The sequence below is a fragment of the Spea bombifrons genome, chromosome 2 (assembly GCF_027358695.1).
Source record: "Spea bombifrons isolate aSpeBom1 chromosome 2, aSpeBom1.2.pri, whole genome shotgun sequence".
NCBI lineage: Eukaryota > Metazoa > Chordata > Amphibia > Anura > Pelobatidae > Spea > Spea bombifrons.
The window spans coordinates 81,075,252-81,101,770 of record NC_071088.1 but is presented as its reverse complement, the minus strand read 5'-3'; the positions used below and the strand labels follow the sequence as shown (position 1 = coordinate 81,101,770).

The 26,519-nt window shown below is 44.2% G+C and overlaps 1 non-coding gene and 1 pseudogene across 1 annotated transcript; one reads left to right on the top strand and one right to left on the bottom strand.

Annotated features, from left to right (window-relative positions):
• The first annotated feature begins 4,064 nt into the window (after nucleotides 1-4,064).
• Nucleotides 4,065-21,151, top strand: LOC128473722 (CAP-Gly domain-containing linker protein 2-like; annotated as a pseudogene).
• Nucleotides 16,371-16,500, bottom strand: LOC128476064 (small nucleolar RNA SNORA35). Its single transcript, XR_008347090.1, has one exon. It is a non-coding gene; the product is annotated as a small nucleolar RNA SNORA35 (small nucleolar RNA).
• Nucleotides 21,152-26,519: the final 5,368 nt, after the last annotated feature.

Sequence of the window (26,519 nt, the reverse complement as noted above, 5' to 3'; positions counted from 1 at the left end):
TGTGCACATCACGCAGACTCCCACCAGCTGACAGAGAATTGAGGTCTCCTGCAGAGGATCATCCTCTCTGTGAGCTGGTGGGTGTCTGCGCAATGCGCACAGACAGCCTCCGTTAATGCCCTTCACTTACTCTGAGGCTTCTATGAGGCTGCAGTGAAAGTGCCTGTCAGCAACGGAGGTTCACAAAACACCAGGGAGTCGGGAGAGAGGCAGAGTGGTGTATAAGAGGGGGGAGGAGTCAGAGGGGTGTATGGGAGCCAAGCTTCCATACACCACTCTGGCTCCTCCCCCTCCCATACACCACTCTGCCTCTCTACCCGGCTCCCTGGTGTCTTGTGAACCTCCGTTGCTGACAGGAGGCAGAGTGGTGTATGGGAGGGGGCAGAGTGGCGTATGGGAGGGGGAGGAGGCAGAGTGGCGTATGGGAGGGGGAGGAGGCAGAGTGGTGTATGGGAGGGGGGAGGAGGTAAAGTGGTGTATGGGAGGGGGAGGAGGCAGAGTGGTGTATAGGAGAGGGGAAGAGGCAAAGTGGTGTATGGGAGGGTGAGGAGCCAGAGTGGTGTATGGGAAGGGGAGGAGACAAAGTGGTTATGGGAGGGGGAGGAGGCAGAGTGGAGTATGAGAGGGGGAGAAGGCAGAGTGGTGTATGGGAGGGGGGAGGAGGCAGAGTGGTATATGGGAGGGAGAGGAGGCAGAGTGGTGTATGGGAGGGGGAGGAGGCAGAGTGATGAATGAGAGGGGGGGAGGAGGCAGAGTGGTGTATGGGAGGGGGAGGAGGCAGAGTGGTGTATGGGAGGGGGGAGGAGGCAGAGTGGTGTATGGGTGGTATTATGAATTTCACGATAGCAGAGTGGTGTATGGGGGTGTAATGAATTTCAGGGAGGCAGAATGGCATATCTGGGGGAGTTAGAGTGGTGTATAGGGGGAGGTAGAGTGGTGTATGGGGGGGTATAATAAATTTCAGAGTGGCATATCTGGGGGAGGCAGAGTGGTGAATCAGGGAGTATAATGAATTTCAGGGTGGTGCAGGGCATTTATGGGGGTCGGAGTGGCATATCAGGGTGCACAGTGGCATATAGGGAGGTATAAGGCATAAATGGGGGCAAGTGGCATATTGGAAGTTATAAGACATATAAGGCATATCAATATTAGGCATATCAGGGGGGCATAAGACGTATCTGGGGGTAAAAGGCATATTGGGCGCTCATTTGCATATCACTGGCATATAACGAGTATAAGGCATATCGGGGGCACAGTGGCATATCAGGGGGCACAGTGGAATCTGGCACATAGGAGGTATAAGGCATATATGGGGGCAGAGTGGCAAGCTGGGGGTCAGTTGTGCATAACTGAGGGCAGTTTGGTAAATAAAAGAAAATATAAATAAGGCTTTTTTTGTCATAGTTTTTATTAAATATGAAAAATAGTTAACATATTGTCACGTACAAGTAATAGGAGGCACCGTGGTCAGGTTGGACTCCAGGACAGAACAGTTCATACGAGCCGAGGTCTGGATTCCGGAGAGCAGGATAATCGATAAACGGAGCCGAGGTCAGGATTCAGGAGATGGGGATAAACAATAAACGAGCCGAGGTCAGGATACAGTAAAACAACGTAGTCAGGCAAGCCGAGGTCAAACACAGGAATCAGGAAGGTAAACGCTATCTGGGCACTAGCACAAGGCATAGATGACCATCAGAAGGCAAGGTGTAGCTGGTCTGAGAGGTTTAAATGGGGAACCGCGGAGGAAGTCCGAATCTCCCATCAACCCATCATGACATCACTTCCGGTGTCCGGGAATCTCAACCATTTTGAGTGTGGCGTAGCCTCCCTTCATAAAGCCCTGCAGTTAGGGAGTTCGCCACTAGAGGGCGGAAGCAGGACACCACTTCAGAGGATGACAGCGGAAGTGACCGTGCGGTGGAGGGGGGTCTCCCTCTCCTTCCTGGCGGCTGCTGCGGAGGTGGCCGTGCGGTGGAGGGGGGTCTCCCTCTCCTTCGTGGCGGCTGCTGTGGAGGTGGCCGTGCAGTGGAGGGGGGGTCTCCCTCTCCTGCGCGGCGTCTGTTGCGGCAGCGTGGGAACCGGGGACAGGTGAGTAACAGTACCCCCCCTCAAAAGGACGCCCTCAGGGCGACCACTAGGACGAGAAGGATGTCTTGCGTGGAACGCACGTATCAATCGTGGTACCGAAAGCCGTGCCGCTGGTACCCAGGAACGCTCCTCGGGACCGAGACCTCTCCACTGTACAAGGTATTGCAGACTGCCTTGTTGCCGCCGGGAATCGAGAATGACCTGGGGGGTACGTCCCTCCAAACCCCTCCTGGAAGTCTCAGCTGTAGAGTGTTCGCCTCGGGTAAACTGATTGCAGACCAGAGGTTTCAGCAAGGAGGTGTGAAATACCCGAGGAATACGAAGTGTTCTGGGTAGCGAGAGTTCGTACGCCACCGGATTAATCCGACGCAGAACCGGAAAGGGCCCAATAAATCGCGGAGCCAGTTTCATAGAAGGAACCCGGAGTCTCAGGAACCGTGTAGACAACCAAACCCTATCGCCAGGCTGATACGAGGGATTGGGAGGCCGCTTCCTATTGGCCTGACTTTGCTGGAGCTGAGCAGCACGTTCCAGAGCGGAGTGAACAGAAGCCCAGGTGGCACGGATGGAAGCGAGTCTCTCCTCCAGATCTGGAACAGGTGAAACTGGTAATGTCCCTGGGAGAGACTGCGGGAGTCGAACAATGTCCCGAATAAAAACATCTGCCAAGGTAGAACCGTTAGGAAGTTTCTTGAGCGGAATAAAGTGAGCCATCTTAGAAAAGCGGTCAACCACCACAAGGATCACGGTATGACCCTTAGAAGGAGGCAGCTCGACGATAAAGTCCATGGCCACATGAGTCCAAGGAACCGAGGGACAGGGAAGCGGCCGCAGAAGCCCAGCAGGACGTGTGCGGCAGGACTTGTTGGCAGCGCATTTGGTGCATGATTTGGTGCAGTGGGGCCACCAAAAAGTCAGAGAAATCAGATCCTTAGTGCGCGCCACTCCAGAATGTCCCGAGGTTCTGGTGCCATGGAGCGTACGTAGTACAGGAGTACGCAAACTAGGAGACACAAATAGTCTCCCTGGAGGTAAGGAAGCCAGAGCTTGTCCTTGAGAACGGGAAATGCGATCCAGGAGGGGAGTGTAGCCACATAATCGAATGGCATCGATGACTTTGGCAGAAGGAATAATAGGTTCAGGTTCCCTACTCTCCTCCTCCGGTTGTGTGTGCATGCGAGATAATGCATCTGCCTTGGTGTTCTTTGAACCCGGACGGTTTGTCAGCACGAATGGAAATCGGGATAGGAACAAAGCCCATCTGGCCTGACGCAGATTGAGGCATTTAGCAGATTCCATGTACTGGAGGTTCTTATGATCGGTCAAAATCAAGTACAGAAGCTCCCTCCAGCAGGTGACGCCACTCCTCCAGAGCCAGGCTGACACCCACATGGGTGCACCGGTCCACTGTACGATGCTCGTTGAGAGAGTACAGCTCCAACCCCAGATTCAGAAGCATCCACCTCCAGGACGAACGGTAGGTGGGGGTTGGGATGCCGTAGCACCGGGGCCGACGTGAATCTATCCTTGAGAAGGGCAAACGCTGACACCGCCTCAGGCGACCACTCTGCGACTTTGGCACCTTTCTTTGTCAAGTCTGTTAAGGGTGCAACAATCTTGGAGTAATTTCGAAGAAAAAGCCGATAATAGTTGGCAAATCCAAGAAAACGTTGAAGAGCCTTGAGGCTCACAGGCTGCGGCCAGTCCTTGATTGCTTGTACCTTTGATGGGTCCATCATGTCGAACCCCTCAGGCGTGATAATGTATCCCAAAAACATCACTTTACGAGTCTCGAAGACGCACTTCTCTAATTTAGCAAACAGTCCGTGTTGCCGAACACAGGAATCAGGAAGGTAAACGCTATCTGGGCACTAGCACAAGGCATAGACGACCATCAGAAGGCAAGGTGTAGCTGGTCTGAGAGGTTTAAATGGGGAACCGCGGAGGAAGTCCTAATCTCCCATCATCCCATCATGACATCACTTCCGGTGTCCGTGAATCGCGACCATTTTGAGTGTGGCGTTGTCTCCCTTCATAAAGCCCTGCAGTTAGGGAGTTCGCCAGAAGCAGGACGCCGTGTACGAGGAGGTCTGCCTCTCCTGCGCGGCACTTCAGAGGATGGCAGCAGAAGTGACCGTGCGGTGGAGGGGGGTCTCCCTCTCCTTCCTGGCAGCTGCTGCTGCGGAGGTGGCCGTACGGTGGAGGGGGGTCTCCTTCTCCTTTGTGGCGGCTGCTGCGGAGGTGGCCGTGCGGTGGGGGGGTTCTCCCTCTCCTTCGTGGCGGCTGCTGCGGAGGTGGCCGTGTGGTGGGGGGGTTCTCCCTCTCCTTCGTGGCGGCTGCTGCGGAGGTGGCCGTGTGGTGGAGGGGGGTCTCCCTCTCCTTCGTGGCGGCTGCTGTGGAGGTGGCCGTGCGGTGGAGGAGGGTCTCCCTATCCTGCTCGGCGGCTGTTGCGGCAGCGTGGGAACCGGGGACAGGTGAGTAACACATATGAATTAATATTTACTAATAACTTTGTATTAAAACTTAGTTTGAGAAACACTGTGTTTGGGTTCTTGTAGCTTTTATTATTATGTCAGTAAAATAAGAAGGTGAATAGAGAGAGGCCATTGCGATAAAGAGATGAAAGTGTAAATTGTACGTTTTTTATTACATTATTTAAAATTTTAAAAAAATTGCATTTTTTTATCCAATTAATCGAAAAAATAAATCGCCCAACTAATCGATTATTAATATAATCGTTAGTTGCAGCCCTAGACACAACTACCTTAAATTGAATACAGCAGGAATGAACAGTTTATTGTTGTAAAACATGGACTCATATAGCCACAGAACTTAATTAACATAAATTAACAATGATAAACAGGTACATGTAGACAACCCAACCTTTAATCCCCTTTAGCTACTGAATCTCGTCCTGGCAGCAATCCTGTTAATAGGATTAGTTTACACAATGGAGTTCCTGCCTGTTTGGCAGCCAGGCTGGAGCCATCTCTGAGTACCTTGGGCCCCTGTATGACAGGTCATTCTGTCACAGTATGTTTTACAGTGAAGAACTGCTATATTTTCTCTTTTTGGGTTTTCCAATGTAGGGGTTCTGTCACAATAAGGGAAAATGTATCAAGATCCAAAAAGAAGTCTGAAATGGCTCTTTAACCTCTAGGTATTTGCAATATTTTGTGCTTTTCTTGTAGGATTACAATATGTCACACACACATTGACTAGGTACACCTTTTCACTAATTTGCACCCAGTGCATTATTTGTTTCCTGGATGAAAAAGATATTGTTAGACAATTACCGAAAGTTTTCCTCCCCAGATACATTGTATAATATGGTAAAGCCATGCCTGTCACTGCTTGACTGGAAATCAGTGAAAGACCAGCATGCTGTAAAATCCATCAACGTTATCATAGCTAATGCCATTTCTTTTTTTTTTCACTATGTGAATATAGCTGGGGCAACAACTTTCTTCTCTTGCATATTGTGTCATTATTCTTCTCTACTCAAATTTGGTGGGGGGGCAAAAGGGGGGAAATGAATAATCTAGGGGGGGCAATTGCCCCACTGCCTCCCCCCCTGTAGCGACGCCTATGGAGAGGAGGACTAACCCCCACACCACATTTCATCTGATCCCCTCAATCCTTTGGATATTTGTGATATTTCTTTTCCTATCCCTACTTCCTTTTCCACAGGTACCATTCCTACCATAATACCAACATTTTTGTGCCCCTGTGACTGTTTACATGTTTTGTCATGACAGCTATTGCTTCTTTCTAATATTATTTCACATGAATGTATAAATGATTGTTGGTGCCGTGCTGCAACATAGTAGAGTACTTTCATGGTGTACAGTTTTTAGTATTACTGACACTACACATGTTATGTCTGCATATTGTCACAAACTGGGTCCATACAGACGAGTGTAATGACCCAGAGTGCCCAAAGATGGAGTGCAGGAGTTATTGCGCAGTAGCGGAGTAGGACAGGGCCTGATGCCCGAGTGGGCATCTAGGGTTTTACAGCCACATACCAGCGTCCTGATATAGCATCTGATGTTAACCAGAATTTGGAGATATCCTGCAGGCACCTGCAGGCTGGGAGTATGGAAAGCTAAGCAGAGTACAGGAGAAACATAGCAAGCAAGGGGAACAGAGAAAGAAGCAAGGGACAGCGAGACCAAGCAAGAAACATAACCAGACAAGATATACATAATACAGGGTACCACAGGGAACAAGACAAGGAATACTCAAGATCTGACATGAACAGGACACCCCTCTACTGGGGATACAGGACAGGACACCCCTCTACAGGGGATACACGTTACATAACAGACTGACACACATAAATACAGGAACTAGCCTAGGACTGTATGACAACTATTGGAAAATCTGTCACATCTTATGGCCATAGTATGCTTAGCCCACCACTACGCCAACGTACTCCAATGAGGGTGGGTCCTAACGCTAAACCCTGCTTACTGAATCACTAATAAACTGAAACCAAACATTGAATCTAAACCTTTAGACTGATGACTGAGACAAACAGAACACGTGGGTGGGGTACACCTTATAAAGGGAACAGAGCTAAAGCAAAGAGCAAGACTGGAATCAAGGAATCAGAAGTACAGGACAGAGCATAGGAAAATCCAGGAATGGATTACGGCAAAGAGAGAACTGTAGCAAGGACTAGGGAAACTAAAGACATACAGCACTGCAGCCTGGATGAGGCCTGACACATATACTTGGTATGGCTGTTGATGTTTGCCCTTGAGCTACAATAAAGTGTTTTAGCTCTATGTATTGTTTTTTTTAATAAACACAATCAAGCCTATACTGACCCCTTTAGAATAACATGGACTGAGTGGGCACTCACTGGTTTCACTGGTCACCCTTCCCCATAGCATAATGCCAAGCATCAACTGGATTTATGTAGGATAAACTACTCCCTAAAAAAACTATATCACTTTGCTACAGCAGTGAGTAGCAACAAAGTTCTACTGGGACCCTGGAAGAAAGAGCGCAACCTGGCAACCCGGTTTTCCATCACACGTGCATTCTATATATCAAATCATCGCCCCCTCAGCCATAAGGCGAGAGGACCACATGTTCCCATTCTCACAGGTATTCGCTTGATTTTATCTAAAAGGCTGAGAGACTCCGTTTGTCCCCAACTCACTAAAATCTCACTCTAGAACACAGTGATGCAGAAACTCGGTTCTGCATTCCTGATAACAGTATGTGTGATCAGCTGTCAGTGGGTTACCAGAGACCCCAGCAGGGTCTGTGCAGAGTGTGCAGAGTGTCTAATGCAGGCGCCAGCATTCACACCACCTAAACACTTATTCTGGGAAGGAGCTAGGCTGTCATAGAATGCAAAAGCTCAGGCTGTCCTATTAAATCCTTGTGGTAGTGTGTTCATGTTTTACAGGACACAACACTAACTCCTAAAGTCATAAAGGAGTAATCAAACACTGGCAATGACATATGGGCCCTGTAGGGTCACTTGTGTATCCAACAGTCCACATACATTTGGTTATATAGTGGAGCTAGAGGGCAAGAAGAACACCACAAAAGTCTAAAGTGCATATGATGGCTGGAGTGTCCCTTTACAAGGACATGGCAAATATCATATGCAATTTAATACATATGACAACTGAGTGTCCACTTTAAATTAATGTGTTTTTCTTACCCCTTGCAAATACATGGAGTGATTCATTAGAGCTGCCCCTATACATTTGCTCTCTTTTTCTGAACTCTACCTCTGTGGCTTGCATAAGATGCATTTGACCAAACACATCTCTTACTTACCAGTGCACAGCCAAAGGTGGTGGTAAAAACTGATGGAGTTATGGGCAGTTTGCTGCAGTGTTTTTACAAGACAAATTATTTTTATTTGTTTATTTATAGGTAAAACATGCATTAGATAGTAAAAAGCTGTGAATGGAGATATATGAGACATTAAACTATTTCCTTAATCTTAATCAATGTATCCTTCTGATTTCTAAAAAACCTGTCTGGCACCATAGTTTAACTTAAACCCCAATTATCACAGGATAATTGTAACTTCCACATAAAGGCTACAGGATTGATAAGCATGCCTATAAATGTTTGTTTGTTTGTTAATATTGCCTTGCTTGTTGCACACAGGTTCTCCATTGCATAAACAGGGATCTACCTCTTCAGTTGGTGCAGAAAAATCAAGTTCAAAGATCACTGAGGTTGGAGATGAGTTCTTGGGAGACTTTGTGGTTGGTGAACGTGTATGGGTCAATGGAGTAAAGTCTGGAGTGGTACAATACTTGGGAGAAACCCAATTTGCCCCAGGACAGTGGGCAGGAGTTGTTCTGGATGACCCAGTAGGAAAGAATGATGGATCGGTTGGTGGAGTTCGCTATTTTGAATGTCAACCATTACAGGGGATTTTTACTCGTCCATCCAAGTTGACTCGCCAGCCTGTGGCAGATGGTGCAGGAAGTGATTCTCATTCTGTGGAATCATTGACTACACAAAACTTGTCCCTGCATTCTGGAACTGCCACCCCACCTCTAACTACACGCATCGTTCCACTCCGAGAAAGTGTGCTAAACAACACTATAAAAACAGGAAATGAATAGGGATCAAATCTTTCAGACAGTGGGTCAGTTAAAAAAGGTGACAAAGATTTACGGATTGGAGATCGTGTTTTGGTGAGTCAAGATTTCCAGAAATATGTCATTTAGTGGAATGAATATATGTTCCATAGTGTCAATATGATTTCATTGAGGAATATTATGAATAAGTATCTGGGAGGCTTTTATTGAAATGAGATATTTTGCATATGATTTAAACAATGACACATTGACCTCAGACTCCTGGAGTAATGTACATTTAACCTGTATTTTATTCAAAAGCATAGGCTTGAAGAGTCGATTCTGCTACTGATATTCTAATAATGTTGTACTGTAGTCATTCTTAAATTTTGGTCCATTGACCTTTGCAAGGTGGTCCTTATGATGATTTAGGGATTGTTACAGAGTTTGAAAGTTTATGTGCACATAATCCAAAGTGAGAACAATATTTTAAAGACAGAAGATTTTAGGTACTCACAGGCACCCACAAAGGCAAGAGGCCAAAGACCGGTCATGGGTATTCATAAGTTAGCATCTAGGTAACATATATACAAGATATTTCTTAAAACCTCTATGGATATAGGGTGTTCGGTCAGGTCTCTTTAAATGGGCCTGGGTAAGCCTTAAGAGTCTTTTGTTTCACTTATCTTTTGAACCGAGATATTGGTGTATCTACTGTAGCACCATTGCCCCTCACTTTAACTACCATTATATTTATTTTACATTAAAAAATATAATGGTTATCTCAAATTGTGCCTATGTGGTACAAAATGCAAACAATAAATGATATGCCTCAGATTGGGATTGTTTTACTTGAATAAAACGCATACAAAATATCATGATACCTTTCTATCTGCTCTTTGGATGACCAGATTTGACTTTTCTGGTAATAATAGTACCAGTAATCATTCATAAAGCACATTTAAAGCGTAATATGTGCTGGTTTGCCGTTATTAGCCTATAGCTAATATAGGCCAAATTCTTAGTGTTCTTTTTTAGGTTCACAGTTACTATTTGGCTCACAAATCCCTTTGTCTCTCATCCTATCCTTGATGTCTCTCTTTCCTAGGAGCTCAGAATATTTGATGGATATGAGTGTATCACATTGTTCTACAACCCTTAAAGTTACAACGTGTAAAGAAATGTGTTCACAAACTAAATTATAAATCAAATCCAGTGTTTATATTAGTCAGTAGGTCACAGTCACATAAATAGCATTAGTAAAGATTTGCTCCTTTTCCCTCTATCCATACCCCTAAAGCAAGTGTCTTTCTTTGGTCATTTTGAATGTAAGGGGGTATTTTTTTCAAACATTGAACAGCTTATAACTAGTCCTTTGGAGGGAGGGGGTCTTTTCAGTCTGCTGTATTCTTTAACAAATTATAGCTCTATTTGTGTGATAATACATTAGGAGTGGGAAATAATAAGTGAATGTGGAAATGTTGCTGTACCTGGGCCTGTGGCTGGTAGGACTGGATTCTTAACTATGGTACTGCCCCAGCAGCATACCTGGTCCTGTGGTGTGTGGTCAATGGATGGATACGTGGGGCTGCTCTCGGTCTTAGTAGAAAAACGTGTGCCCTAAAGTGCCAAGGCCGCTAGGTCATCCCCAGTCTGGCCCTGAACGTGGCATTTATGTCAATATATAAAATAAGACTTGGGGACACACTGGCACCAGAAGCCATACTCTGAAGCCATGTCAATAATATCATGAGAAAATGGGAAATGATCTAGACTTACACTGAACGGATTAAACATTATTACCTTTATGCACTCATTTTAATGATAGAAATACAATGAATTAGCAGTTTCAGCATGTGTTGCAAGCACATTGTCTTTGTTTCCTCTTAGCTGTAAGGACAGTCCTTTTTTAAACGATCCAGCTGAACAATGTGCGGCAAGGCATCCACATTTATTTAATTTTAATGCGGTATCCTCTTACTCTTAGCTGAGAGCAAATCATCCTAACACTATGGTCTCATTAGCCACATCAAAAAGGTATTGAGAATTAAACTGTTAGCAGATTCTGTCACTTCTTAACTTTGAAACTGTACAAAGCCGAGACTGTCAATCTGTGCGCATAATCTCTGCAAGACGTTACTGTGCTTTTGTGTTGGTGTGATAATAGTACAGACAGCAATTATAATGCCTTTGTCTCCAGCCTGCTAAAGTATTTGTAGTTCTACCTAAGAGTCAACCAAAATCTTAAAGTTTATCTAAAATTCTGAGTAGGTAATTACAATTTTTCTCCAACCTTCTTACTATAATTAGCAAAAGGAACGGAAATGTATTGTTTAAGCTCCTTCAGTGTTTCCTTCATATATACATATCCCAAATGTCCCTCTTTTGGACCCAAGCCAACAGCCATGCTTCAGACCATACCCGCTAAATCGAAAGTGTCCCTCTTTGGCTTTAGTGGAAAAGATATATAGTTAAGCTATACATTGACAATGTAACTGGCAAGGTGGATGTACAGGTCCACAAGACTGATGAAAGTTGGTAAGGGGTAAGCATGAATATGTAACTCATTACAAGGTCTGAGTCAATAATCCACGTGATTATTTGGAAATAATTATTTGAAAGTGTTTGGAACATGCACTGTATGTGTAAATGAAAAAACAAATTGTTTAGCGCTTTGCATCATACATCATTGTTTAGTAAATCACATTTGACACAGAAAGGCACCTGGTTGGAAGTTTAAATTCACAATTTGATACCTTTTTTAAGGGTTTTTTGTGACTGACTGTAATGTGTGTTTTATACACAAGAATTGACTTTGTTGTATTCTAAAAAGTTTCAGTATATTTCCTTTTGTCGTGTACAATAAAATGACAAATAAAACCAACATGATTCTCTACATACTACTACACACTGCTTTTGCTAAAGTTTACTGTGTGTTATTAATATTAAACTAAATGGCTGCGTACAAGATATTTTAATGAACATCTTAGTTTCAATTTTAAGAACACGTTTGACTTGAATTAGCTACTTTCTATATGTGTTTTGTGTCTGATTTATCCAACTCTCTCATTATTATAATGCCAATTTTATTTAATATTCAATGGCATTAAAGCTGTTAATTTCCCTTAATCATGGCTTGCAGGTTGGTGGTACAAAGACCGGAGTGGTTCGCTACGTGGGAGAGACGGATTTTGCAAAGGGTGAATGGTGTGGAGTTGAGTTAGATGAGCCTTTGGGCAAGAACGACGGTGCAGTGGCAGGAACCAGGTATGCCGGGAACATAGTAAATCATTCTCACCAGGTTTTTCACATATCACACGTACACTTGTTTGCACAGGTATGTTGTCTGGTCAAAAACTAAACATAATATAATTTCTATTAATGCATTTATAATTGTTAAGCAAGCATACACTGCAAAATGGGTCTAGATTTTAAAAATCTACTTGCATAAATGCGTTGGCTTAATTAAGAAGAAGTACAAATCCAAGCCAGGAACATATCTAAGTAATAAGGAATGAATATACCAGGGAACAATACAGAGGAAAAGTAAATAAACATCCTTTGAATTAAAAAAAAAATAGGTCAGGCTGTCTTCTCCCTTAAGCGGTTAAGTGCAACAACCGAAGTAAATACCAGGCTGTATATCAAAAGAGACTTTAATTGAGTGGGTTGGGCCAAAGCTTTCATGTTTTTTACATCAAAAATTTGACCCTGCCATCTGAATGTCGCAGCTGGAATCGAGACTCATCAGACCAGGCAACGTTCTTCCACTCTTCCATTGTCCAATTTTGGTGAGCCTGTGTGAATTGTAGCCTCAGTTTCCTGTTCTTAGCCGACAGGAATGACACCTGGTGTGGTCTTCTGCTGCTGTGGCTCATCTGCTTCAAGGTTCGACGTGTTGTGCATTCAGAGATGGTATTCTGCATACCTTGGTTGTAACGAGTGGTTATTTGAGTTACTGTTGCCTTTCTGTCATCTCGAACCTGTCTGCCCATTCTCCTCTGACCTCTGACATCAACAAGGCATTCTCGTCCACACAACTGCTGCTCACTGGATATTTTCTCTTTTCTGGACCATTCTCTGTGAACACTAGAGATGGTTGTGCTTGTAAATCCCAGTAGATCAGGAGTTTCTGAAATACCCAGACCAGCCCGTCTGGCACCAACAACCATGCCACGTTCAAAGTCAGTTAAATCCCCTTTCTTCCCCATTCTGAGTTATTATGGAACTATATTGATAAAGCTGCCTTTTCAGGCTGAAATTGTAGTTAGAAGTGTTTTTTGGTTACACGTAAAAGAGAAATTGCCCTGATGAAGAAGAAGAAGAGGTTATTGTAGGAGGTTGCGCTGCCAGACATGATTGCACTTAGTCTGATAATGACCTGTAGTGTAGCAGAATAGAGTAGCGCAAAATGAATTTCCTAGACCCAGTTAAGGGTAATGTTCATGCTATACCATACAAAGACATTTAAGACAATTGTATGCTTTCAACTTTGTGGCGCCAGTTTGGGGATGGCCTTTTCTTGTTCCAGCATCACTGTGTCCCTTTCATGGATTCACAAACTTAGTCAATTAACCCCATTGAACATCTTTGGGGTGAATTTGAACACCGATTGTGAGCCAGGACTTCTTGTCCAACATCAATGCTAAATGCTCTTTTGATTAAATGGACACAAATTCCCACAGACACACTCCAAAACCTTTTGGACAGGCTTCTCATTGCATTTGGGAAACAGCCAATACAGACGAGATGTACCGTATTTGCTCGATTATAAGACGAGGTTTTTTTCAGAGCAAATGCTCTGAAAAATACCCCTCGTCTTATAATCGGGGTCGTCTTCTAATCAGACCTCAAATAGAGGTCTGATTAGGAGACTAAGATCCAGATCCCCCGCACCGCTGCAGGGGACCTGGATCCTCCTGTCGTCGCCCCCCCACACACACACACTTACCGGTGCTTCCGGAGGTGAAGTTGGCAGCGGGGGTTTGTATGCGTCCGTCGCAAATACCTTCCCCGACTGTCAGAGATCAGAGTTCAAGAGTTCCTGATCTCTGACAGCCGGGGAAGGTATTTGCGACGGACGCATACAAACCCCCGCTGCCAACTCCACCTCCTTCCGGCTGCCGCGGAATGAGACGTCAACCCGCTGGCCCGGCAATACAGCAGGAAATTGGAAGCACCGGTAAGTGTGTGTGTGTGTGTGTGTGTGTGTGTGTGTGTGTGTGTGTGTGTAGGGCATTTCTGGAATGCTTTACACCCCTATATGCCACTCTGGCACTTAGGGGGTTAAAAGGCATATTATGGGGCAGAGTGGCATATAGGGAGGTATAAGGCATTTCAGGAGGCAGAGTGGCGTTAAGGGGGCATTTAATAGTGCACTCTGCCTCCTGAAATGCCTTATACCTCCCTATATGCCACTCTGCCCCATAATATGCCTTTTAATCCCCTAAATGCCAGAGTGGCATATAGGGGTATAAGGCATTTCTGGAGGCAGAGTGCTCTATATAATGCCTTTTAACTCCCTTAATGCCACTCTGCCTCCTGGAATGCCTTATACCTCCCTATATGCCACTCTGCCCCATAATATGCATTTTAACCCCCTAAATGCCAGAATGGGATATAGGGGTATAAGGCATTTCTGGAGGCAGGGTGGCACATAGGGGGTCAAAAGGCATACCATGGGGCACAGTGGCATATAGCGGGTTAAAAGGCATATCATGGGCCACAGTGCCATATTGGTGTGGCAAGCCTGGGGGCAGATGTGCGTAACTGGGGGACAGGTTGGAAAATACAAGAAATAAAAACAAAAAAAAAATATTTTTCTCAATCATAGCTTTTATTAAAAAAAATAGTTTACATGAATTAACATTTCCTGGTAAAACTTTTTTCCTTTAGGGTCGTCTTATATTCAGGCTTTTTCTTTTTTTCCTAAGTTAATATTCAGATTTTGGGGGGTCGTCTTATAATCAGGGTCGTCTTATAATCGAGCAAATACGGTACTTTGAGAAAAAAATATTAAGCTGATGGTCGAGATGCGTGTTTTAACATCAGAGAAGCCCAACACAAAGAAGTTCATGGGTAATTTTGTATTCAGTGGCGTGACATTTTCCATGCAGATGGACATTACATGGTGACAGAATAATACTATTTGCTTTAAGTGGAAAAGATTCCTTCGTGGAGAAACACTGCATATGTTGTAATGGGTGGGTATCCTAAAACAGCTTGTTTATGTCTTTTGGCAGTCTTTGATATACAGCCTGTACTCACTGGAACTTTATTTTCCATAAACATACCGTATATATAAGGGACTAAGGTACTAAATGTATTTAAAATACTTCCCACTGGCAGATCACATGCTCTATTATGAGTAGTCATCCTCTATTCTGAGTCATCACTAGTTTTGTTAATATATAATGAAAATTCAACTAAAAGCTCAAAGGAGGATACCAGAGAACACACAACTCACTATTATATAAGAATTAAAGCATTTATGATGTTTGATCTTTTTTACTTGACTGAAGATGTCATCAGTTGTTGGCAAATATCCAAAGGGAATGAAGTGTAAACATGGAGTACACTTATGCTTACTATATATTTAACTTTAAAGATGATGGGAGTTATAGCCTTCAAATAGACATTGCTATTTCATATAGGACTCTGGGACTTGGTTAGTTTTGGTTATAGTATGCCTCCATGACAGCAGTTGTGTATAATTTGATGGAATAGTTTTGTAGCGTGCTTACTGTCTAGACCAGTGATGGGCAACCTTTTTGGCGTGGTGTGTCAAAAATCGGCAAAAAATCGAGCATAACTCGCGTGGTGTGTCACTTCGACAAAAAAACATAATTTTGCGCAATTTATAGTTTAACCCCTTCGTGACAAAGGCTGATTTTACTTTTTGTACCCTTTGTGACAATGGCTGTTTTATCGTTTCTGCGGTGTTTGTGTTTAGCTGTAATTTTCTCTTAACCCATTTACTAAACCCACACAAGTTATATATTGTTTTTTTCAGGACAAGAAGGGCTTTCTTCAGACACCAAATTTTTTTCATATGATGTAATTTCCTATAATAAAAATAATAAAATATGACGAAAAATTGAAAAAAAACCACATTTTCTCACTTTTATTTGAAAAATCTTTTATTCATCATAAAAAACTACTGAAAAAACCTGCTAAATAGATTCTACTATTTGTCCCGAGTTTAGAAATACCCAATGTTTTTATGTTTTTTTGCTTTCTTCTACACGTTATGGGGCAATAAGTACAAGTAGCGTTTTGCTAATTCAAAACCATTTTTCTCTGAATCTGGTAATTCTGTCTCTATGTGGTATTTGGGGCATCTTTGAAGCCAGCAAATTAAATTTACCCCACCAAACCATATATTTTTGAAAACTAGACACCCCAGGGTATTTTAGATGCTGATAGTTTAACCCTTTCCATGCACTAATCCTACCACCAACCCTTGTCAAAGTTTGGGATAGTAATTGTTTTTGGTGTTTTTTTTCCACATACTTTGTACTTCAGGTGTGAAATTACAGCTCCTGGTATATGTTGCTGTCACACAACACCCCGATATGTGTCCAGCAACATCTCCTGAGTACATTGATACCCCACATGCATGGGTTTGTCAGATTGTTTGGGGGCAAAAGGGCCACATTTGGAACATGAGCAATTCAAGTTCAGTAGGAATTTTACATCTGGGTAAAGAAAAATGCTTGTACCCAACTATCAGTAGGGACAGGTTACAAGAAAGCCTGGCCTATCTCCAAGAAGGGATTTGATCTAGCACCTTAAGTGGTCCCTCATGCCACGGAATGGACACAGGGTTCACTTGACAGTGCAAATAAAAACGCTTAAAAATGGTGGAGCAAATAAAAGTTAAAAAACAGTAAATGTAACAAAAAATAAAAAAAAAATACAAAAATGGAGCAGGAACAAAAAAAAAATTAAAAATGGGAAACTGTGTGATACAGCTTGAAGCAGTCACCGACACAGAGTGCAGGTTTTCCAGGGCAATCTGGACAGTAAAATGTGGTGTCCTTTCTTTGCCCCCTGCTGTAGCATACCCTGCATCTCTTTTGGGGATTCTGCTTCTTTGCTGTAGGGGGGATTTTAAAAATAAAATGGGTAGCCCCAATTCTGTTGGTTCCCATCACTACTTGGGGACCAGGTGCATCACGGTACAAGATACCTGAAATTACTTCGAGCTGAAACTGCAAAAAAGACAGCTTCAGCCCAGTGTCTGCTTTTTTGTGCAGCAAAAAAGCGTTATAGGTTGCAATTTGCATTAGATAAATTGCAACCTTCTTGTACCAGGCCTTTGTCTTCCTCATAATGAGGTAGGGCTGTAGGAGTTGATCTGACAGATCAACTCCACCCATGTGCTTGTTATAGGCCCTGATGCACACTGGCTTTCTAGTGACCCCAGCTCTGCCACGGACAGAAACCTCCACGGTTCTTTCATCGTGGATGGTGCTCAGCATGCACACCTCTTTTCTGTCCTTGAACTTCAATGCCAAAAGCTCCTCTTGGCGTAGAGCTGAGGTCTCCCCCTTTCCTAGCCGGGTTCGTACCAGGCGTTGTGGGAAACCCAAGCGGTTCTTTTTTATAGAACCGCAAGCTACCGTATCGAAACAATACAGCAGCTTGAACAAAGGGACGCTTGTATAGAAGTTATCTACATACAAGTGGTAGCCTTTGTTCATAAGGGGGAATATTAGGTCCCAAACAATCTTGGCACTGGTGCCCAGATGATCTGGGCAACCTGGAGGGTCAAGGTAGCTATCCTTACCCTCGTATACCCGGAAGGCATGAGTATATCCTGTCTCGCTCTCGCAGAGCTTATACACCTTCACTCCATACCTGGAGCGCTTGGAAGGAATATACTGCTTGAATCCCAACCTTCCTTTATATTTCATTAGGGATTCATCCACGCAGATATTCTTTCCAGGTGTATAAACCTCTGGAAACCTGGCAGCGAGATGGGTAATCAGGGGGCGGATTTTGTACAGCCTATCAAACTGGGGGTCCTCCTTAGGGGGGCACAGGCTGTTGTCGCTAAAATTCATGAAACGAAGAATCATTTCATACCTTTGCCTAGTTATAGTTTGGGCAAAAATGGGGGTACTAAAGATGGGGCTGGTGCTCCAGTAGGAGCGGATGGAGGGCTTTTTTATAATGCCCATTAACATTGTGAGTGCCCAGAATTTAAGAAATTCTGGCACGTCAATGGGAGTCCATAGCTGTTTTGCCCAAAAAGAATTAGGGCTAGCAGCACGGTGCTGCTGGGCATAAATGTTTGTTTGTGTGACAATGTCTCCCAAGACATCGTCTCCCAAAAAAACCTGCACAAATTGCAGTGGAGTGAATCCTGTAACATCAATATTGATGCCAGGAATTCCAGAAAAAGGAGGGATAGCTGGCTTGTACCTATTAGGCGCTACCCATGCCTCTGGTGCACTGCCACGACTACGTGTGGCAGGCGTCCTAACAGCCACAGATACATCACTAGATGTATCTGTGAACTGACCAACGTCAAAATCTGACGCTGTATCAGTGGCCTCAGAATCTGTGGCCAAAAAGGCATACGCCTCCTCAGCCGTATACCGCTGCATGGTAAGAATTGCAGCAAAAATAGTGGGGAAGGAAAGGGTTAATGGCTATAATAAAAAAAAAAAAAAAAACTAAAAAAAAGTAAAAAAGCCTAAAAAAAAGTTAAAAAAAATGTAAAAAAAAAAAAAAACCCCAAAAACAATTGCCACTATGCAAGATCACTGTTTATGCAGTGATCAATGGCAATGAAGGGGTTAATATTATATGGGTGGCTCTTATAAGAGCCTTTGGATCAATATATATATATTTTTATTAGGGAATACCTGAAATACCAGAACACACCGATCTGTCTCTCTCCCTCACTAGAAGCAAGTGAAGGAGGGGGGCAGATCCAATACTGATCAAAGGCAATGTTTAGAAAACATTGCCTTTGATTTATCAAATCATGATCACTCTTATGTCCATGACATCCAGCAACACCCCCCCCGATGATGTCATCAGGCTCCGCCCCCCGGCTTGATGGGCGCCGCCATCTTGAAACACCGCGTGTGTTTCGAAGACACCGGCACCGGGAAGGTAAGTTGAGCATTTAGGAAGCGATCGCGAGTCGCTTCCTTTGCTAAACAGGTGTTGCAAAGATGCCTCGATACTGAGGCATCTTAGCAACACCAGCTAAGCAAAGGAAGCGACTCGCGATCGCTTCCTAAACCCGTTTTTCGGCGGCGGGTGCCGCCATGTTTGTTTTTTTTGCTCCTAGGAGCGATCGGGGGGGGGGCGGGAATGTTTTTTTTGGTGTTGCTCAATGCCTCGATGTCGAGGCATTAGAGCAACACCGTTTGAGTGAAAAAATCGATCACGGATCGATTTTTTCACCCGTTTAAAGACGTGCCGGTCCTGGCACGTCAATTGTCATAATCGTCACGATTTTCAGTGACGTGCCCGGACCGGCAATTGTCACGAAGGGGTTAAACTATCTCCCAGCTCTGCCACTGTATGGAACAGTATAGAGTGATGGGAGTTATGATGTACTTTAGAGCATAATTATATAATGAAAAATACATTGGAAATGGTACAGCATAACACCCATCACTCTCACACACTTACCAATCCACACGTATATACCAATCCACACGTATATACCAATCCACACGCATACCAATCCACACATATATACCAATCCACACACATATACTAATCCACACACATACCAATCCCCACATACCAATCCACACACATACACCAATCCACACACATACACCAATCCACACACATACACCAATCCACACACACACCAATCCACACACACACCAATCCACACACACACCAATCCACACAGATACCCCAATCCACACAGATACCCCAATCCACACACATACCAATCCACACACATACCAATCCACACACATACCAATCCACACACATACACCAATCCACACACATACACCAATCCACACACATACACCAATCCACACACATACACCAATCCACACACATACACCGATCCACTCTCACTGTATGCTTTCCTACCTTTCCTCTTTTCTCCTTACAGCTCCTTTTCCTGCTCTTCGCTCCTCTTCTTCTTCAGTTCTTCTGTCTTCTTCCGAGGGCACGGGGTTCAGAGGGCACGGACAGCGGTGGGCGCGGCTTCAGTGTTGTGCGCCGGGATCTGACAACAAACCCCGGCGCACAACAGCTGTTGCCGCGCGGATCGCAAGGGAGCGGTATCGGAGGTCTTTAACAGACCTCCGGCTCCCTTGAGTGATTTTAAGCCGGGTTCAAGGGAGATCCTTGAACCGGCTTAAAATCACTCAAGGGAGCCGGAGGTCTGTTAAAGACCTCCGATACCGCTCCCTTGCGAGCCTGCTCCTCATTACTGTCCGTCTCTGGAGGGGTGCCGGGTGCCGGCAAGTTGGCACCCCCCTGATAAGCGGCACCCGGTGCGGACCGCCCCCCGCTAGGTACGCTACTGCACGTGGCGCCCCCCCCCCCGTTCCTCCAGCACAGATTCTTTCATCCTCGGCGGCCGTGCAGGAGCCGAGGATGAATCGCATGAAATCCTGCGCGTGTCACCCCAAATGGCTACGCGTGTCAGCACTGACACGTGTGTCATAGGTTCATTATCACTGGTCTAGACAATATTTTATAGTGGATAATATGGTGAGAGTATTGCAGAGTTAATTGAAAATGCAATACTGTCAGGTTGTTACAGTCTCAGCTCAGCTTGAGATGCCGCATGCCTAATTTGTAGAGTTCCTTACAAGTTATCAGTCATCTCCTGAGGGAACCATCCTTCCAGAATCTAGGATTCTATATCCACAGACCTTATGAGCCTTCTACGTGTGGAGCGGCTCTGCTTGGCAGTATGCTCAAATGTAAAAAGCATCTTAATAAAGCCAAAGAGTATTGACTACTATTAGCTAGCATTGTATGGAACTTCGGTAGCTATTGTGGCTGTTTTCAAGGCAGCTGCATATTAGCCATTGGTATGTTGTTTTTTCTAGCCCAAACTACACCATATCATAGAATTGCCAAAGTGGTGGTGGTTGAGAGGCAAAGCCATCCAAAACTTCCCCTTTAAAATGAAGTAACTGTAATGGTGAATGCAATGGTAGCTATAATGTTTTCCCAGCTCTTGCTTGGTAAACCTATTCTCACTCTGCAAGTGAATGTATAGCAATGATGACTTTACTTTTACATTTTCCAGGTACTTTCAATGTCCACCAAAATTTGGCCTTTTTGCTCCTATTCACAAGGTGATCCGTATTGGGTTCCCATCAACAAGTCCTGCCAAGGCCAAGAAAAGCAAGAGGATGGCAATGGGTGTGTCGGCACTGACACATAGCCCTAGCAGCTCTTCCATCAGTTCTGTAAGCTCGGTGGCATCATCCGTAGGTGGCAGACCAAGCAGAAGTGGCCTAGTAAGTAATCTGTCCTGTTCTTAAGTTTCTACCTACTAGTTATACATTTTTGTATTGCCCACAAAATATGTGGAAAAGTGAGTTTCAGTTTGTACCCTGGAACCTGGAAAAATACTGCATTATATGTTTTTTCTTTTTTAATAATTGTTTTATGTACCGTATTTGCTCGATTATAAGACGACCCCCCAAAATCTGAATATTAACTTAGGAAAAAAAGAAAAAGCCGAATATAAGACGACCCCAAAGGAAAAAAGTTTTACCAGTAAATGTTAATTCATGTAAACTATTTTTTTTAATAAAAGCTATGATTGAGAAAAATATTTTTTTTGTTTTTATTTCTTGTATTTTCCAACCTGTCCCCCAGTTACGCACATCTGCCCCCAGGCTTGCCACTCCAATATGGCACTGTGGCCCATGATATGCCTTTTAACCCTCTATATGCCACTGTGCCCCATGGTATGCCTTTCGACCCCCTATGTGCCACTCTGCCTCCAGAAATGCCTTATACCCCTATATCCCATTCTGGCATTTAGGGGGTTAAAATGCATATTATGGGGCAGAGTGGCATATAGGGAGGTATAAGGCATTTCAGGAGGCAGAGTGCTCTATTAAATGCCCCCTTAACGCCACTCCAGAAATGCCCTATGCCCCCATTTAACACACACACACACCCTATACCCCCATTTAACTAACACACACACACACACACACACACTCTCTCTCTCTCTCACCCCTCTCTTACCGGTGCTTCCAGCCGGGGCAGCGGGTTGACGTCGGCTTCCGCTGCAGCCGGAATGAGGTGGAGTTGGCAGCGGGGGGTTTGTTTGCGTCCGTCGCGTATACTTTCCCCGGCTGTCAGAGATCAGAGTTCCCCGCACCGGTGCGGGGAGCTCTGATCTCTGACAGTCGGGGAAGGTTTACGCGACGGACGCAGACAACCCCCGCTGCTAGCCACACCTCCTTCCGGCTGCAGCGGACGTTGTCTACGCGGATCGCGTAGACGTCAACCCGCTGCCCCGGCAACACAGCAGGAAGCACCGGTAAGTGTGTGTATGATGGGGGGCGTGAGACAGGAGGATCCAGGTCCCCTGCAGCGGTGCGGGGGATCTGGATCTTAGTCTCCTAATCAGACCTCTATTTGAGGTCTGATTAGAAGACGACCCCGATTAGAAGACGAGGGGTATTTTTCAGAGCATTTGCTCTGAAAAAAACCTTGTCTTATAATCGAGCAAATACGGTATTTAAAGTGAAGGCATTGTGTACCAGCGTAAATTGCGGAAGAGTGGCCCATTGAATTTTGACATCACAGCTGTAACCTAATCCAAGGAGGTAATTTAATTTGCAATTTGGCCTAGGTGCTAGTCTGCAGTCCATTTATGATCATATGCGTACAGTAGTGACCAAGGTCTAGTATTGCACACGACAAGTAAGTGAATTAAGCAAATATTAATGGGAATACCTCAATATTAAAATATTGGATTCTTGAGTTCTTAAACTTTCTTGATCCTTTGTTTGACGCTTAATCAGCGTTAGTACATGTAAACAAAACATATCCCATGGTGCAGATCTCAAGAATACATATATATTAATTAGATTAATAATATTATTATATGTGGCAATTGACTAATTAAATGCTTGCCTGGTATAGGAGCAACCCACTGCTCCTATGTTTGAGGAGCAACCCGAATGCTGTGATGACTTATCTCCATTTGCACATAGGTTCCCAACTGTGTTGCTTTCTGCAGGTTTCCCAAAAGCACCAACAAGGAGAAGAGAGAAGTTCCAGTAAAATATTATGTAATGAAAATACAATCAAAACAAGTATCCACTTGTATTAGAAGTCTAAAAAACACACACCTCACTGCTGCGTTTTATGGATCAAGCCGGGTCAGTCTTCCCCTACAGTTGAGTCAATTCCCAATACTTCACTTCCGGGTGACGTTGCAAGGTTTCACGGATGCGCACTGACATGTTGCACCAAGATCTGGCTTCTTCAAAGTGCTGTGATCGTAGATGGTTCTTGGCCAGGGGAGCATTCTCGGGTTATCTCCATGTATTCCTCGCTTAAAAAGGAAACTTATCCAGGCCCTAAGGACTGCAGTGGGCCACTTCACCAGAAATGTATGTGTCCATGGGCTGCACTCATTTTGCATTGAGATAAAATATACAACATGACTCCTATTGTTATATAGTGAGCCAGACCCAGACGGTCGTACAGCATGGCTCCTATTCTATAGCAAGCATGACTCCTAGGATTACATAGCAAGTCAGACACAGATGGTGGTACATCCAATGACTCCATTTTCATAAACCTCAGAAAAATGTAGATAGATTCGTGGAGAGAGAGGTGCAGAAATGCTTCTCTTTCTCAGCAAATCTTTCTTCATTATGCTGCTCTCTCGGAGTACTTTCGCAAATGGGCAGAGCCACAGGTACAGTCTCTCCCCGTTCCTCCAATCAGGGGAGACGTTGTGCTCCTCCCTTTTGTAGAAGTGCTCTATGAGGCCTGGTTCTCGGTGGAGGTGACAAAGAAAGAAGCCACGGAGGAGCTGACAAAGAAATAAGAAACAAGGCAAGAGAAGAAGGAGCTACAGGAAATGAGACAGGAAAGGGAGAAAGGCCATCAGAGAAGGTAGGGAGACTCACCCCATGCACCCACCTAGGCATTGCTCCAGTACTTACATTTGGCCCATGGGCCACATGTTGGATGCAGTTGACCTAGCTGATAACCACCAGATCACCAACGATTAGAGAGGCCTTTAACTGGCCGTTTAAGGAGATGATCATGGAGGCATCCCTGAGGGATCCTATGGGCTCAACCAGGGCTGGTTCCATCAATTGGTCATGGAGCTGCCCTGATGGCTCAATGCAGCAGAGGACACACTTTGTGTTCACTTCCTCAACAGTGAAGCATAGGCAATACTGTATGGACCCTGCTATTTCTCTAATCATGGAGCCCTGTGACTCGAGGCTAACCTTGGGCATAGGATTCATCCTAAGCCTAGTTCCTACAAGTTAAACACTGTACTGTTTTAGTGTTTATGATATTGTGGAAGAACTGAAATTATTTCTTTCATTTGTAGCGCATTAGTTCTTGGACAAGAATTCTGTTTCCTGACTTTGGACAAAATGTCAAAACAAAATTGGTGCAATATTTTCAATGGCTGAGGTCCCTGTCACCTTCTGGCCTCACATTTCAACAAGATTTACTTCAAGCAGCATCCTATGGATTAGGAAGAGCCAGACTAGATTTCTTATTGTAGAATCACCAGCATTATACCAATGGATAGGCAGATCCAGCAGCATGCTACAGCATTGAATTTCAACAGAAATGACACCACTTATTCAAATTGATCCCTCAAAATATGGAAATGATAGAACAGAAACAACAGCAGTAAAGGAGCAATGGGCAGGCCATGGCAGAAAGACATACCCAAGCACATGATATGGGACTGAATTTCCCCCAAAAAATGCTCTACAGCAAGGCTGACACTGAGTTTAGTCTCTACACTGTCTATATTGCAAGAAACTTTGGTGATCTAACCCTAACCTGTTTCTGGTTGCTACTCACAAGTTAAAATTGTGTCAGCAAACATATATGACTATGGTTATGCCTTTGCCTTGCAAATGCAGATTAGCCAGAATGATAAAGTAAACAAGAAAAGCTTCTGGAAATAATTATAGCCATAACCAATAAGACTGCCCCAGGATAACTTGTTGTACCCTCCTATACACAGTTCCTTCCCACTTTTCGCTGAACAATATTCTGAGGTTTCTTGTTCATTTAGTTTGTTTGTTTGGGGTCCCTCCTCATTTTCAGAGATTTGTACGGATGCAAGAACTATGCAAAATGTGTTAGAAAAGAAGTCCATCTGAATCTGAACACAAAAGTCTAGTGCATGTTGTATGTAATTGAGCTGAAACGGCTGCTACTCAACTGTAGCTCATGGTGAAAGTACAACAAGGTAAAGCTTCACAACTTCTTTTGGTTGCAGAGTCAGTAAGAAGGACCTTAGAAGGCTGCAGTGCAAGTTACAGTCACTATTGGACTATTGGATCCTTAAGGATCTGAATAAGCGCTTTGAGGAGAAAACCGGTCAAATCACCTTTTGTGCCAAAATGGAGAATCTTGAGAAGGGAGAGACATGCAGCACCTTCTTTAGAAAACTCCACTTCAAACAAAAGCCACTGACTCAGCTGCCAAATAGCTTAGATGTAGTAAGGCAGAGAAAAGAGGTTCAAAATGTAGTCACCAACACTAACATAAACTGTACGCTGCCGCTAAATCCATCAGGAAGGGTAGTTATGGCAACCACATATATTTACCGCATTTGCTCGATTATAAGACGATCAGACAAAATCTGAATATCAATTTAGGAAAAAAAAGAAAAAGCCTGAATATAAGACGACCCTATAGGAAAAAAGTTTTACTAGGAAATATTAACTCATGTAAACTATTTTTTCATATTTAAGAAAAGATATGATAAGATAACCTGCCCCCCCCCAGTTATGCACACCTGCCCCCAGGTTTGCCACTCTGCCTCCTTGATATGCCTTATACCCTCCTTTATGCCACTCTGCTTACAGGAATGCCTTTTAACCCCCTATATGCCACTCTGCCTCCAAAAATACCTCACACCCCCTATATGCCACTCTGCCTTCAGAAATGCCTTATAGCCCTATATGCCACTCTGGCAGCCAGGAGGATCCAGGTCTCCTGCAGCGCTGCTGGGGATCTGGATATTAGTCTCATAGTCAGACCTCTATTCAATTATAAGACGAGGCTTGTCTTATAATCGAGCAAATACAATATATTTAACTCTGTGGAACCTCCTTGGCCTGAACCTGCTGTACAAAGAGGTGGCGATGGAAGGTAAGATGTGACAATTTTTGCAAGGATACAAAAATATAATGGAAATTTTTCAAGGATATTTCAAGGATATCGGGAAAGCTTTAAGTGTAAAGGTCAACTTTACCAGGATTTTGCCATGTTTATGAGGAAACACTGCTTGAGGAAGTGAAACCCGACTTGCGGTCAACTAGCTCACCTAGCCCAATAAGCGCATTACACATACTACAGACACCTGCCATAAACACACACATACACTGCCTAAATGCTGCATTTACAAATACCTGCCATAAACACACATATCCACATACACTCACCAGCTTACACACAAATACCTACACTGCTCTTACACACACCAGCCCGTACACATACACTCCACCTTACACCCATTTCTCTTACCTTTCTCATCCTTCATCCGGTTGTGGGAGCTGTTATACTCACTAATCATTACGCGCCGGCTATTGATGCAAAGGTCCGGTATAAGACGTCATATCCCGGTTCTCGGCATCAATTGCGGCGCGTAGTGATTAGGGAGTACGGAAG